Source organism: Globicephala melas, chromosome 5 (assembly GCF_963455315.2).
Source record: "Globicephala melas chromosome 5, mGloMel1.2, whole genome shotgun sequence".
NCBI classification, from domain to species: Eukaryota; Metazoa; Chordata; class Mammalia; order Artiodactyla; family Delphinidae; genus Globicephala; species Globicephala melas.
The window spans coordinates 86,191,992-86,208,697 of record NC_083318.1 but is presented as its reverse complement, the minus strand read 5'-3'; the positions used below and the strand labels follow the sequence as shown (position 1 = coordinate 86,208,697).

The window sequence follows — 16,706 nt, the reverse complement described above, 5'->3', positions numbered from 1 at the left end:
TATTGAGGTATAGTTAATTTACAATATTATATAGGTTTCAAGTGTACAACATAGCAATTCACAATTTTTAAAGCTTATACTCAATTTCTAGTTATTATAAAATATTAGCTATATTTTCTGTGCTGTACAATATATCCTTGTAGCTTAGTTATTTTATACATAGTAGATTGTATCTCTTAATCCCCTACCCCATCTTGCCACTCCTCCCTTCCCTCTCCCTAAAAAGAATTTTATTTTTAACAGTCTGCACTGACTCCCTGAGCATTAATATGGAAGTTGGCTTATCAAATGATGAACTCAATCTTCCCATTCAATGTAGGAACTGCTCATATTTAAACAATAAGTGGACCAGTTTTTTTTTTGGCCCTGTTAAAGCTAAACGTTATACCTGAAGGACCAGGAGATTCGTAATTCTTTGCATAGGGAGTCAAAGTTGAGCTAATTCTTTTTTTTTTTTTTTCATAAGATGACATTTATTACTGTCAGTAAAATATAGCACTAAAGACACTAAGTACAAAATAGGTTAAATATGTCACCTCCCCACACAATTAAGAGCTGACCCCCAAGATCCAAGTGGACGATAGCTCTGAGGAAGCAGAAGGGCCATTCATTCTGCAAGAACCAAACTAGACATATCAACTTAAAAACATTACATATGTATAATATATATGTTTGTGTATGCAATATTATACTATGGATATGTTCAAGTTTGTAAAACATTACATATGCAGAACATCTCTCTATACATTATATATAATATTAAATATATATATATATATATATATATGTATAAGTTGAAAGTTTGTCTCCCCAGGTGCAGAGCTGTAACTTGGCAGTGGCTATATGTTTCTTTGAATTTCAATATAGATAACTATAGCATTTGAAAGTTATGGCAGTTTTATTTTCTTTTTTTTTCCCTTAGTGCATCCTTTTTTCAATACAATTTTTAAAAGTTACTTCCCATTTGCAGTTATTACAAAATATTGGGTACATTCCCCATGCTGTTATGTGAGTATTAGTATGTGCAAGTATATTTACTAGCTTTGTCTTCTGAATAAGACTAAAAACCCCAGTAGCACTGAACACACCTAACATACCTTGATTTTTAAGTGCCATTCTCTAATAAAATGAACCAGCATTCATTGAAGAAATGGTTGATTTTAAGGTTGGGGCTGTGAAAATAGTAGAGGTTCCTGAAACATTTTGTGGTATCAGAAAGTAAAGAGTGCTTGAAAATGATGGGGTCATATCAAAAGGACATAGGAACTAATATATGAAAAAGTTTCCAAAATCTGTGACAATTTGAGCAATAAAATGAATAATGATAATAAATTAAATAGAATCTATAAAAATAAATTTTTGAGTTATAGTGATATAAGTAAATAAATAATTAAGTAGGAAATTCTTTAAATTCTAACTAATAAATATAGAAGGAACAATTAAATTTTTTAATTGACTGGGTTTTTAACATTACATTTACACAACCATAATAAAGTTATCAAAACTAGGAATTCTTATTAAAACATTGTCAATTATCCTGATGATACCCTTTTTTCTTTCCAATATATAATCCAGGTTTCCCCCTTATATTTACTTGTCCAGTATCCCTACTCTTCAATTTGTGACAGTTCCCAGTCTTTCTTTGTTTTTTCCTTTATGAAGAGTACTGGCTAGTTATTTTTCAGAATATCCCTCAATTTTTTTTTCTGGTATTCTCTTGTGATTAGGGTGAGATGATGCATTTGGGGTAAGAATACTACCAAAGCAATCTTGTGTCCTTCACAGTGTGACATAGCAGAGGTACATCATAGAGATAGGTTATTACTAGTGACCATATTTTGATCACTTAGTTAAGATGGTGTCTGCCAGGATTCTCCCTATTTCACCCTTTGTAATTAATAAGTATCTTGAAGGGAGATACTGTGAGACTATGCAAATCATGCTATTCATATGTTTGCACATATTTTTACGATCCTTTACAGTAAATTTCCAATTAATAGTTACAGAAGGAGTAATGGAAATAGAAAATCACTATTAGGCAAACACATAGTAATAACTACTGCAGGGTATACAGAAATTTCTATACTTAATTTGAAACTTTTTATGTCTAAAATGATTATTTATTTAAAAAGTTAAAGTAATTGGAAGATTTGGTTAAAGGAACATTAATGTAGGGCTTAGTTGTGCAGACTGGTTGCATGAAAAATGCACAAGCTTTAAAGAGTGAAAAAAGACTTGAGAGAGGAGGCACCAAGTAGGCAAAACCACTAACTAGATTCAAGTCTTAAGTCTATTCTCCATGCCTCTTCACCACTCTATCATATTTCCTATTCCATTTTTTTAAATTCAGAACTTAATTCCACATAACATCTTCTGATTTCTCTTTTGGGTCACTGTTCATTTGTACAGTTGCATTTAATCTGCTCTTCAGTCAAAATAGACTTTTAAATTTTATTTGTTGAATTCTTAATTTCCAGAAATTCACTTTATTTCTTTAGCAAATTTTCACAATTATTCTTTTTAATCTCTTGTTCCTTGCCCATATTTTCGGACTTCACTTTCATAGCCTTAAATCTATTGTACAAAATAATTTTATTTTTCATTCAAACAATAATAATACTTCAAATCATTGCACTAATATTTCTGGTCTCTGTTGCTTTTTCTGGTTCTCAGTCCTGAAGCCTTGTTTCCTTGTGAAAAGGAGCTGTTTATTTCCCTTGAAATTTTATCTGTGGGAACCTTTGAAGCTGGGGTCAGTTTCTTCAAAGAGCCTTTTCTAGTTTGAGCTGCAAATCCATACAAAAGCTGACTGTGTTAATTCTAAGGGAAGATTTTTTTCATCCATACAATGCCAAGTCAAAAATAGCAATTTTCCTTGCTGTAAACTTCTGTGTAAAGGAATTATTCATAAAAGTGAGGCCATATCTCGAGAATCTAACATTACATGAACATACGCAGGGTGTGGGGTCTTAGGCAAACCTTCAGACTTTCCTTCTCCCTACTCCTGCCCTATACTGTGTATTCTTCAAAGAAATGACAAGCTTGAACATCAGAATTCCTGCTTTGACTTTGTTTAGGGATTCTGCTGCCTTTTTACTTTCTTGCCAAATCAAAAATGAATTTTAATGGGGCAATTTTATATTTTATCTAGAATTTTAAATGTTTCAGTTTGACATAAGTGAAAAAAAGGCCTATATTTTTAAATTTATGCAAATAAATCCTTCAAAATCTGAGTTCTACCTTAGTTTTCTCATATAATAAAAGAATTTAGAAATATTTCTCTACCAAATTACACATGTATGTTGTGGTCAATTTCTGAACTGTATTATATATCTCTACTCTCTCTTTGACTTTGTTTAAGCTGTTTACAGCATATGAATTTTGTCATAGTGAGTAGATAAATTTATGTCTTTTTTTTCAAATCACTTCTGGGTTACTTATCCTGTATAAAAGGACCTTCCTCCTTTAAGATTATAATGTTATCTCAATTTTTCTTTTCGTGGATTTATGGTTCTGTCCTATCTTCTTGTTTTCTGACTCTCTTTTGGATTCTACTTTTTACCAATTACTACCAGAACTTAGCCTAACTATGCAACATAGCACAACCCTCAATCCTTGGTCCTGGATTTATCTTGGCATCTTCTAAGCAAACCTACTCTGTGTTTTCATTTTAGCAAAACAGATAATCTCTCAAGGGATTTGAAATTTCAATATATCTCTTTCAAATTATTGAAATCAGTATAATTTTGTAACTGAATATAATAACCCTTGATATAACTATGCCACACGTCTTAGAACACAAATACATTAATATTATCTTTTACTTCTAAGTGATACTTTTCAACCTGCTAAATAGACTCTTAAAGACTTAGCTAACTCATAATTCCATCATTCCCTTCCTCCACTAAGCAACCTCCTTCATGGGCTTTGCCCTTCCTCAATTCATCTCTACCTCATATGATCCATCTCCCTTATACTTGCAGAATAAGTATTAGTTAACTGGTTAACTTAGTTTCTCCAATAATCTGTGAGATCATTTTGAATTAGAACTGTATCTTACTTGTCTCTTTATGCCCTGCAAATAATATAGAATCTGGTATATAATAAGTGCTAAAAATTGCTTGTTGAAGGTATGAAATATCAAGAATTTGGAGAAGAATTGGAATTGGATTGAAATATGGATGGATGACTAGACATAAAATCTGTACTTCTAAATTTTACCCCTCTCTTGGATTCACAGACATGTCCAGTCTTTAACTTACACACTGCAGGTCAAAAATTCTTCTGATAGCCACTCTTCCTTTAGTGTTTCATGATTTTGCTAGTGTCATTATCACACTCTGGTTGCTCAAAGTATAAACCAAGCACTTCCTTGTTAACTACTGGTCACCTTTCACTTCCCATCAGTCATTAAGACTTTCATTCTATGTTCTCCATTCACAAATCAATATTATATTCTCCCTGATACTCACATCAAATCTTGCTTTCTTAATATTTAATTTTTAACCAGTTACATATACTTTTTTCTCTACAACTCAAATCCTATTTAGAGGCCAGAATAGTTTTATTAAAGGATATATATGATCATTTTCTGAACCTGATTCGAAAATTTGAGTAGACATATTTTTATGGAGATTAAAACTGAACCCAGGGGCTTCCCTGGTGGCGCAGTGGTTGAGAGTCCACCTGCCAATGCAGGGGACACGGCTTGTGCCCCGGTCCGGGAGAATCCCACATGCCGCGGAGCGGCTGGGCCTGTGGGCCGTGGCCACTGAGCCTGCGCGTCCGGAGCCTGTGCTCCACAACGGGAGAAGCCATAACGGTGAGAGGCCCGCGTACTGAAAAAAAAAAAAAAAAAAAAAAACTGAACCCAGAGTATAGCATTCAAGGCTCTCCACAGTGTCTTATTTTAACTAATATTTTCCTTTTCTGCACAGTTCTTTTGTGATAGCCTCTGCTCCATACATACTGAACTAATAACTGTATACTTAAATGACCATGACTTACATATTCATCTTTTTCTCCTGCTCTTCTACTTACCTTCAGAACCCTTCTCCTGTAATCTTTGCTTCTGGGCTCAGCTGAAATGTCCCCTCCATCTTGAAGCTTTGTCTGTTTTTCTTCACATTACAATGACAGCATTTTCTGAGGCCCTGAAACTCTGTACCTTTGAACAGTATTTAGTATATTCCTTCTATATTATGTGATGTATGTGTTTTATCCACATACTAGCATGTGACCAACCTTATGACAAGACCTACATTTTATGTTTACCCAAATTATTAATCATCATGTTCCAAAAGATACACCATATTATTTACTAGACTTACTTAAATGGCTTCTTCTATCACATTTTAAAATTTTCATTTAAAAATATCTTTTCTATTTTAACATATTTAAAACAAACTCCTAGATGTGGCAATCATTTCCTCCAAAATATATAAATATTTCATACCTCCTCCTGAACAAATTTCATATAGTACTGTGCACAGTTAAAAACACTGGCAAAGTTCTCTGCATGTAAGTGCCATTTCCTAACTCTAGAAATTAATTTTTAACTTGATCTATGTCTAAATTGCCACTTCATTTCTGTGCCCAGCAAATATTCAACCTCTGTAGAGCAGTGAGTGAGGCAGCTGCTGTCATGGTGTCTGAGAAATGGGTTTCAGCAATTCTACTGCTGCAGCTCAGCTTCACTGGCTGTGGATTCTGTGAGACTGTCCTGGTGTGGCCCTGTGACATGAGTCATTGGCTCAATCTAAAGGTTATTTTGGAGAAACTCACAAAAAGGTGCTACGAAGTAACTGTGTGGGTGTCTCCACAAAATCTCATCACTGATCACAACAAGCCTTCCACACTGAACTTTGAGGTGGTCCCTGTGCCACAGGACAGAAAGACTGCTGAAAATACACTAAATGACTTTTCAGACCTGTCTGTTAACGTCATGCCATCATTGTCACACTAACAATCAGCAAAACAACTGCAAGAATTTTTTCTTCAAATAAGTAGACACTTAACACTTCTGTGTGAGAGTGTTGTCTACAACCAGTCAATCATAAAGAAACTCCAGGAAACCAACTATAATGTTATGATTATAGACCCTGTGATGCCCTGTGGAGAGCTGATTGCTGAGTTTCTGGGAGTCCCTTTTGTGTACACGCTAAGGCTCTCCTTGGGTAGCACAAGGGAGGAATACTGTGGGAAACTTCCAGCTCTGCCTTCCTATGTGCCTGTTGCCATGGTAGGACTAACAGACAAAATGACATTTCCAGAAAGGGTAAAAAAATTAATGCTTTCCATTTTCTTTGACTTCTGGCTCCAACAATATGACTGACACTCAGCTTTGGGACCAGTTTTACAGTAAAGTATTAGGTAAGAGACTCTGCTCTTCATTCTAAAGTAGTTATCAGAAGAAGCTAAGGAGGTTTAAGAAAAGTCTAGAAAGATGAAAGGAATATATTTTTAAAACTTTCACTTCCACATAAAATTCCACAACTGATAGCAATGAACTGTTATTCAATAAAAAATTGGGAAGGGGAGGCAAGAAATATCTTGCTATAGTTACTCTTTCTTTCCAGTCATCTATTTTGTAGGATACTTCAATACTTAAAAGATTGTTACCAAAACAAAATGAAATATAAAACATGCTATTAAATGTCAATCCAGTGGAAGATGTATTTTTGTCAGATGCAGTATATCACAAATAGGTCTAGTACACTGAGTTTTCATAAAGGAGGACGTTTGACTTCTTATTGGTAAAGAGAGTGTAATGTTTGTTGAAAGAGGAAGATAATCTTCTTGCCTGGTTCCAGTAATAAAATGAAACCTAAGCTATATTAACAATGGGATTAAATTTGTTATTTAACTTTCTTTGAATTTTGCTCTACAAATTTAGAATATCATAGATTATTAGATTTAAAATTTATACCATTCTCTTGTTGGACCAGAGTACCTTCTATTCCTATCTCTCTCATAAATTTGGGATGAAACTTCAGTAAGTCCTATGTGAACTGCTTCATCATAGCTGGTCATACTGAAAAGTTTCCTAGTATGTTTTATGTTTCTTGGAGGAGCATAATACAGAAACCTGGAAAATTAAATAGAAACTTAAAAGAGTTTACAGCTTGAGGTGTTAAAAACAGCATATTTTTCACTTCACTAGTTACATACGTTCTATTTTTAATCACTTGCTTTTTCTAATAAAGAATTGTTTTGCTTTACAATTTTCACATATCTAGCTCTTATCTGATCCCATCAGCTGAGGCTGGCTTTCTCTTCAAATATTTTTTTTTTTAACTGAAGTATAGTTGATTTACAATGTTGTGTTAATTTCTGCTGTATAGCAAAGTTATTCAGTTATATATATGTATACATTCTTTTTTATATTCTTTTTCCATTATGGTTTATTTCAGGATATTGAATATAGTTCTCGTGCTATACAGTAGGACCTTGTTGTTTATCCATTCTATATATAATAGTGCATCTGTTAACCCAGAATTCCCACTCTATCCCTTCCCCCACCTCCCTCCCTCTTGGCAACCACAAGTCTGTTCTCTATATCTGTGAATCTGTTTCCATTTCATAGATAGGCTCATATGTGTCATATTTTAGATTCCACATATAAGTGATATCATATGGTATTGTCTTTCTCTTTCTGACTTACTTAGGATGATAATCTCTAGTTCCAGCCATGTTGCTGCAAATGGCATTATTTCATTCCTTTTTGTGGCTGAGTAATATTCCATTGTATATATATACTACATCTTCTTTATCCATTCACCTGTCGATGGACATTTAGGTTGTTTCCATGTCTTGGCTATTGTGAATAGTGCTGCTATGAACATTGGGATTCATGTATCTTTTTGAATTACGGTTTTCTTTGGATATATGCCCAGGAGTGGAATTGCTGGACCATATGGTTCTAATTTTCATTTTCTGAGGAACCTTCATACTGTTTTCCATAGTGGCTACACCAACTTACATTGCCACCAACAGTGTAGGAGGGTTCCCTTTTCTCCACACCCTCTCCAGCATTTGTTATCACTCCAAATATTTTTGAGAGTCATGAAGAAATATGAACTAACAAACAAAAGATCATACTGGGTATTATAAATATTAACTAATTTAACTTCCTTAATGTAGTAGTTTTCTAGGGATGCTATAACTAAATCTAAAAGACTAGATGGCATAAAAAAACAGAAGTATATTTTCTCACAGTTCTGGAAGCTAGAAGTCCAAGACCAAGGTGTTGTCAAGGCTGGTTTCCCTTGAGGCCTATCTCTCTGGCTTGTAGATGGTCACCTTCTTGCTATGTCCTCTCATGGTCTTTCCTCTGTATATGTAAATTCATAGTGTCTCTTCCTCTTCTTGTAAGGTGATCTGTCATGTTAGATTAGGGCCTCACTCTTATAACCTCATTTAATTTTAATTACCTCTTTAAAGGACCTATGTTCAAATACAGTCAGATTTCAATATATTAATGTTAGAGGAACATAGTTCAGTCCATAACACTGATTTTTAATAGACACATTGTTTCACAGAAATAATAGTCAAAATAACCCACTTTAAAAATCCTTAGATTTACACACGATTTTGAATTTACACTGAATTGATTTCACAGTAAATAATTTAACAACTGATAAGAACTTCCTGGGTATAGGCAGTGTGTGGATTTAAGGTAAATAAGACTAGGGCCTTGGCCTCAATACTTCCCTCACAAATAAACACAAAACACAGAATTAGAAAAATACTCTGATTATTAGAGATGCTGCCCTAGTTCTAATCAATAACTTTCTAGGACATTTGTCATATTATACATAAATAGAGGAAAGGTATAGGATTCTGTATGTATACATATTATGAAACAAATACAGTCCTTAGGATCAATGGCAAATTTTTAACTCTAACATCTTTAATAGGTTTTTCTTTTACTGTAAGTACTGTCATTGATTTTCATTGCTGTACTCTCATGTTCTTTATTAAGCAATTCTGAATGCACTATGAGTATAATTTCATTCCTGATGTCATGATAAAAATAACTAATACAAATTGCTAAAAAATTTGAATGGAACAAAAGTATATATAATGAATGTTAATTAGCTTCATGTTTCTCCTACATAAGCACTATTAACTTTTCTTATTTTTACATCAAGATATTGTCTATGTATTATTAAACATAAATATACATTTTTTCCTTTCTTTTACCAGTAGGAATAATGAGTAAATATTCATGTTTACCTACTTTTTCACTTAATATATATTTGACATCTTTCCACACAACATTTTAAAATCTACATTATCCTTTATATTGATTTAGTAATATTCATATGAATAGGTATAACAAATCATTGAACTGGTCTAGTGTGAAAGCTATACTTCGATTGTTCCAGCTCTGGTGTTACAAAAAAACATATATATATTGCCCTAAACTTTGGTACTTATATCTCTGCCACAATGTCCTCTAAAATTTTTGAAACATTTAACCTTTATCTTCAGACCTTTTCTTAGGTGGCCAGCAATTATTCCATTTTCTTATGGGCTGTTTATTCTATTGATCTCTAACTGGTCTGGAATTTTAGGGAATCTAAAGCCTTTCTTTCTATGACATGCATTACAAACATCTTTTTAAGCTCATCAGTTGACTTAGGAATTTTAAACCAATTTACATCAACATAAAAATATTTTTATATAGTTTAAAAGATTACACATGAAGTTTCAGATTTTAGAAAATATCATACCAATAAAAAGTGAAAAAATGTAAGTATACAGTTGATGTAAATAATAAAATAAACTTCTGTGTGCCATACAAGCAAGTTAAGAAATAGATAGTCGTCAGTTTCTTAGAAACATGCTTCTTCCAGTAAAAACCACAAGTCTGATTTTGGTGAACATTTTCTTGGAAATTTGATGTCTACCATTATATGTGATTTCCTCAACACTCTATTGTTTAGTTTATTTAAATATTATACAAATACAAGCATAGATGGGCTACTTATGCTCAGTACTCTTAAAGATGCAATCATGTTTTTTTTTTAAGCTCTATAGATAGTGTTCTGTTGTGTGACTACATCATGACATTTTGTGGGTGGACAACTATCTATTTACAATTTTTTTTATATAATGCTGCTATTATGAACATTTTTGTATATGTCCTCTGTTGTAATAACAGAGCAATAGTATCAATAGGATGTAAATTGTATATATATATATAATATATTTCCCCTACTAGGTAATTTCAGACTTTTCTCAAAAAATTATACTCCAACCAAGACTATACAAAATTTTACCTTAACCAACACAGCATTTTAGTCCTCACAGTACCACATCCTTACTTAGCATATGATTGAATGACTTTTATTAACAGTCATCAGCAACTGTCGCCATGTTCTAATTTTATAATTCCTCAAAATAATGATTTTTTTTTAAGTTTGGTCAATATGGTAGGTCTGAAATTGCATCTTAGGTTTTATTTAGATTTCTATTACTAAGATTAAGTAACTTTTCATATTTTATGGCCGTTTTTATTTCTTTTTCAGTGAATATCTTTCTCATGTCTTTTGCCCATTTTTTCTAATGGGTTTGCTTGTGCTTTCATTATGGATTCAATAAATTCCTTGTATACTCTATATAAGCCTTTGTTAGTTTCATGTATTGCAAACATCTTCTTGGCAGTTTATAATGTGCTTCTCATTGTCCTAAATATCATATGAAGACCTTCAGGTTTTAAACTTAATGGAGTCAAATTAATTAACCATTTTCTTTATGCACTTGAGGAAATCCTTTCTTACTCTGAAAGCATAAAGATTGTCTTTTGTATTGTCTCCAAAGAAGCTATGGTCTTGCTTTGCTTTTGAAGATTTTAATCTACTTACTAATTTATTTTTGTGTATTTTGTAGGTTGGACTCAATTTCTTTTCTTTTCACCTTCCTTCCTTTGCTGTTCCTCCTTCTTCCTTCTTTCATGCCTCCTTCCCTCTCTTCTTCTCTCCTCTCCTTTCTTTCTTCTTACCCTTGCCCAGGGATAAGGAGTTGTACCATTACTATTTATTCAAGGCTTCTTCTTTTCCCTAGTTAACTACAATGTTTGCTTTATCATTCAGAAATTTCACTACTTAAGTGGTTTTTCTTCTATTCATTATCTTTCTTTCTTGTACTTGTTCTTTTTTGTAGCTTTATTAAGACATAATTGACATATAACATTCTGTAAGTTTACAGTGCACAACATGATGACTTGATACACACAGAAGTATAGTGAAATGTTTACTACAGTAATGTTAGTTAGCACATCCATCACCCCACCTATTTACTATTTTTGTGGTGAGAACATTTAACGTCTACTCTCTTAGCAGCTTTCAAGTATATAGTACAGTATTGTTAACCATAGTCATCATACTGAATATTAGATCCCCAGAACTTATTCATCTTATAACTGAAAGTTCGTACCCTTTGACCAACATCTCCCTAAGTCTCCCCCGCCCATCCCTGAAAATCACCAATCCACTCCCCATTTCTTTGAATTTGGCCTTTTTTTTTTTAAGATTCCACATTTCAGTGAGATCATATAGTATTTGTTTTTCTCTGTCTGACTTATTTCACTTAGAATGTTTCATTCATTTTGTCACATATGTCAAGATTTTCTTCTTTTTCATGGCTGAATAATATTCCATTGTGTGTGTGTGTGTGTGTGTGTGTGTGTGTGTGTGTGTGTGTGTGTGTGTACCACATCCTCTACCCATCCATCAAAAATTAGACTTATGGACTGTGGCTGGGAGGAGCTGGAACTAAGTGTATGGCCATTTCAGTATCTCTGAGAGCACAGACAGGAGTGTCTCCTACTGGGTCCCTGTGTGGCAGATCTGCTAATGGCCTGTAGCTGTGATGAAGTTGCAGCTAAGTAGGGAACTCTTCAGGATCTCTGGGGACACAGCCTTGAGTGTATTTTGCTGGGTCTGTAAGTTAGCAGGATTTCCACAGACTGTGGCTAGAAGGGGCTAGAGCCAAGTTAGGGCCCTTTCAGAATCTCCAGGTTGTAGGTCAAAGTGTCTCCCTCTGGGACCCTGAACCCTCAGGACAGCAGGCAGACTGTGGCAGTGAGCAAGCTGGAGTTAAGTATAGGAGCCTTTCAGGATCTCCTGGGGTGCAGACAGGAGTGCCTCCTGCCTGGTTGCTGTGCCAGCAAGGCTACTTGAGGACTGTGGCTGGGAGGGGCTGCAGCCCAGTTACAGGGTCTTTTCAGAATCTACAGTCTGACCAAGTTTAGCAAACTTGCTTCCAGGGATCCCATAGGTGCTCGAGCCAGTTCATGGGCCACTTCAGGGCCCACAGCTGAGACTGAAGTTTGTGTGTTTATTACTCGACATGCAGGTGGGCATGACTCTTCTTGGGTTCCTTGGCATATGGTGTTGGTGACAGAACCAAAGAGAAACAGGCTGTAGCTGAGTTCTCAGGGGTACAGAGCTTTTTTCCACGTCTGCAACCAGGATCACACTCTATGGGTCAGTCATCTGATTGCAAACTTGCCTTCTCAAAAGGTCTTTTTCTGTCTTGTACTGCACCCGGATTTCACAGTCTCCTATCTGTATTCTGAATCTCCAGCAAAGGCACATTTGTCTGTGGATAAATGCCAAATCATTGTTGTTGAGGGGTAGGAGGATACATGAGAGACATCTTATTTGGTCATCCTGCTCAAAATACCTAGAAGGGTAATACCCTATCCCCTTGTATCTCTTCTAGAGCACCTTGGTTATCCTTAGCTCTTTGCTCTTCTATTGTAGATTTTTTAAATTAAATATAAAATTCTACAAAAATTATCAAGTTTCATGAACCTTGGGATTTTGAGATTTTAATAAGAATTACAAGGAATCTGTAGATTGATTTGGAGAGAATGGACATCTTTATGAATTTTGATTTTCCTATCAATGCACATGATAGCTCTATTTATTTTTCTACAATTTTTTTTATTGGAGTATAATTGCTTTACAATGGTGTGTTAGTTTCTGCTTTATAACAAAGTGAATCAGTTATACATATACATATGTTCCCATATCTCTTCCCTCTTGTGTCTCCTTCCCTCCCACCCTCCCTATCCCACCCCTCTAGGTGGTCACAAAGCACCGAGCTGATCTCCCTGTGCTATGCAGCTGCTTCCCACTAGCTATCTACCTTACGTTTGGTAGTGTATATATGTCCATGCCTCTCTCTCGCTTTGTCACAGCTTACCCTTCCCCCTCCCCATATCCTCAAGTCCATTCTTTAGCAGATCTGTGTCTTTATTCCTGTCTTACCCCTAGGTTCTTCATGACATACAATGGGTTTTAATAAGACTTTACAATTCTAATCAGACATAGTTTACACAACTCTTATACAATTATTCAACAATTAGAAGTTGAAGTATATATTTTACTTATATTTTCTTTTATTCATACACACAAATTTCAGTTGCCATTTCACAATATTTTGTATCCACTGAAATTATCAAACTCTATTCTAATAATGTATCTGTATATTCTTTTGGAATATACAGAGAGTTTCAGCTTATCTGAACACTCAAGAGCAGAGACTCAGGATTGGAAATCACCACAGGAACCAGTCCCTGGGTAGGAATACCTAAACTATAATTGGTGAATTGCTGGAGGTTCAGTGTGGACAAATCTGAGGGTTAAAAAATCCAGTGGGACTCAATCATAAGGGAGTCCCCACAATATTGTGAGATTTATTTCCAGGAGCTCAACCAATTTTCCATAGTGAATATCAAAGAAAAATCCCTTACTTCCAGTTAGGGGAGGGGAAAAGGAATCATTTTGAAAGAAGCTAGAGCACTCTGTTCTTCCTAAAAAGGTCTGTCCTCAGGATAAACTAGTTAACCAGTACACAATGTATTGGGGTTTTATGAGAGCCTAACTGACCTGCAGAAGAAAAATACCCAACTCCAGGTCCCGCTAGACTACCACATGGAAAAGGGATATACCCAACTCTAGACCATCCTGCCCCAAGTAAAGTGGGAGAAAAAATTGAGAAAGAGTTGTGATGAGTCCAGAGGCATAGACTCAGTAAAATACTGAGACCAATCTTAGGGCTGTAGACTGCCTCTCTACCCACAGTTCATGACCACATTTAAAAGGCCTATTTACAATAGTTTATTTTACCCAGTACATCATGACTGGCTATGAAGAAAAAATTACAAGGCATACCAAAAGGCAAAAACACATTTCGAGTAGTCAGAACAATCATCACCAGAGATGGCAAGAATGTTGTAATTTTCAAAACAAGGACCTGAAACAATTCTGATTAATATGCTAAAGGCTCTAAATGGAAAAAGGGACAACATGTAAAAACAGATGAACTGTGTAAGCAGTGAGATGCAAATCCTAAGAAAAACCAAAAAAGGAGAGATAAAAAAATTGTAACAAAAATGAATTCAAAGATGAAATTATACTAATTCTTTATAGTCATTTTTAGAGGATAAAAGCTGAGAGAATAAGTTCTAACTCATTTTATGAGGATAGCATTACCTAAATGTCAAAACCAGACAAAGACATTACAAGGGAAGAAAGCCACAGATCAATATTTCTCATAAACATAGAGTCAGAAGTCCTCAACAAAATGTTAGAAAATTCTGCTCTGTGAAATAAAACGTCAAGAGAATGAAAAGACAAGGCACAGACTGGGAGACAATATTTGCAAAAGACAGGTCTGATAAAGAACTGTTATCCAAAATGTTTTTTAAAAACACAAAACTCCACAAGAAGAAATCATGAAACCTGATTAAAAAGTAGACGAAAGACCATAACAGATACTGCACAAAGGAGATATATAGTTGGCAAATAGCATATAAAAAGATGCTCCATGTCATTTGTTTTGAGGGAAATGCAAATTAAAATAATAATGAGATACCACTTCAAATCTATTAAAATGGCCAAAATGCAAAACACTGACAACACCAAAAGCTGGAAAGTTGTGGAACAGGAACTCTCCTTATTGCTAGTGGGAATGTAAAGTGGTACAGCCACTTGGGAAACACTTAGGTGGTTTCTTATAAAAGTAAACATACTCTTACCATACTACCACACTCCTTGGTATTTAACTAAAGGAGTTAAAAACATGTTTACACGAAAATGTGCACGTGGATATTTATAGAAGTTTTATTCGTAATTGGCAAAACTTGGAAGCAATCACATTGCCTTTCAGTTGGTGAATGGATAAACTTGGAAGCAACCAAGTTGCAGATCCAAACAAAGGAATATTATTCAGCTCTAAAAAATGAGTTATTGAGCCAAAAAGAGACATGGAACAATGGAACAACCTTAAGTCCCTATTATTAAGGAAAAAATCCAATCTGAAAAGTTTACCTACTGTACGATTCAAACTCTGACAATCTGGGAAAGGTAAAACTGTGGAGACCATAAAAAAAAAAATCAATGGTTGCTAGGGGGTTAGATGGGGATGGGGGATTTATAGGCAGAGCACGAAAGAATATTGGGGCAGTGAAAATACTCTGTATGATACCATAATGATTGATCATGTCTTTATTATTTGTCCAAAACCACAGAATTTATAATACTAGGAGTTAATTATAATGTAAACAACAGACTTTGGATGATTATAATGTTTCAGTGTGGGTTCATCAATTGCAACAAACGTACGATTCTCTTGGGGGATGTTGATACTGAAGGAGTCTATGCATGTGTGAAGACAAGGGTACACGGGAGATATCTCCACTTTCCCTTCAGTTTTGCTGTGATCCAAAAATTGCTCTAAAAAAGTAAAGTATTAATTTTTTAAAAGTGATACAGAAATTATGCATATTAGTTTTCTCACATGCCTTTGAAAGGAATGAATAAGCTAAAGAGCCTAGAAAAGTTATTTCTAGGTTGATATCTGCGGCTTGCCTGACTTACCACCGAGAGATTGGTAACTGTCCTCTGCTCAATTCCCTCCATCCAACTCACCTACATTAAGGCTTTTGCCATACATTCAGGCTACCTCTAAGAATTCTTTGAAATTGAAAGGCATCTCAGTAAACTCACCATGTAGGATTACAGTAATAGATTCAAACAATAACAATATTTACATGGTAATTCAAATTTAATGGCCATTTATCAATTATTTATATAATTTTCCACTGTGTTCATAACTCATTTTGTGTAATAATATAACTATAGGAAAAAGATTGGTGGTAAAGTTTAATTCCATATTTTTGTTTTGCAAGTCCTCAGCATAACATTTAGAATGTCTTATGAAAGTATTTAACAACTTTTGCATACTTTTGCTCAGTTTTGTTCTCACATTTTATTGGCTTTGTATTTCATACTGCACATAACTGTTTCAAATATAGAAGCTTAGTGAATACTTTAAGCTAGGTCTTTCTTAAAATGTGGTCTACAGGTTTACACAATAATTTCACCTAAGTACTTAGTAATCAAGGCAGGATGTCACACGCATGGAACAAGACATCTAAAGAACAATAACATATTGGTGGGAAATTGTGAGGCAGTGTTCTCATCCAGTCTCTGGCAATTTCAAGCTGAGTGTCCTTGGAAATTGCTTCTTTATTATCAAATTAAATCATTGCCTATATAACTTCAGACATATATCCAAGCACTACAAAGTAGTAATGATTCTAAAAGGAGGCTATCCAACCTGCAGTATACATGATCACCAATTCTGAATAGAATCCTTAAGAAAGGAACATTCTCATCTGAATTCTT

The 16,706-nt window shown here is 34.5% G+C and overlaps 1 pseudogene; it reads left to right on the top strand.

The window, feature by feature from the left end:
* Positions 1–5,644: 5,644 nt before the first annotated feature.
* On the top strand, positions 5,645–6,398 carry LOC138842685 (UDP-glucuronosyltransferase 2A3 pseudogene; annotated as a pseudogene).
* Positions 6,399–16,706: the final 10,308 nt, after the last annotated feature.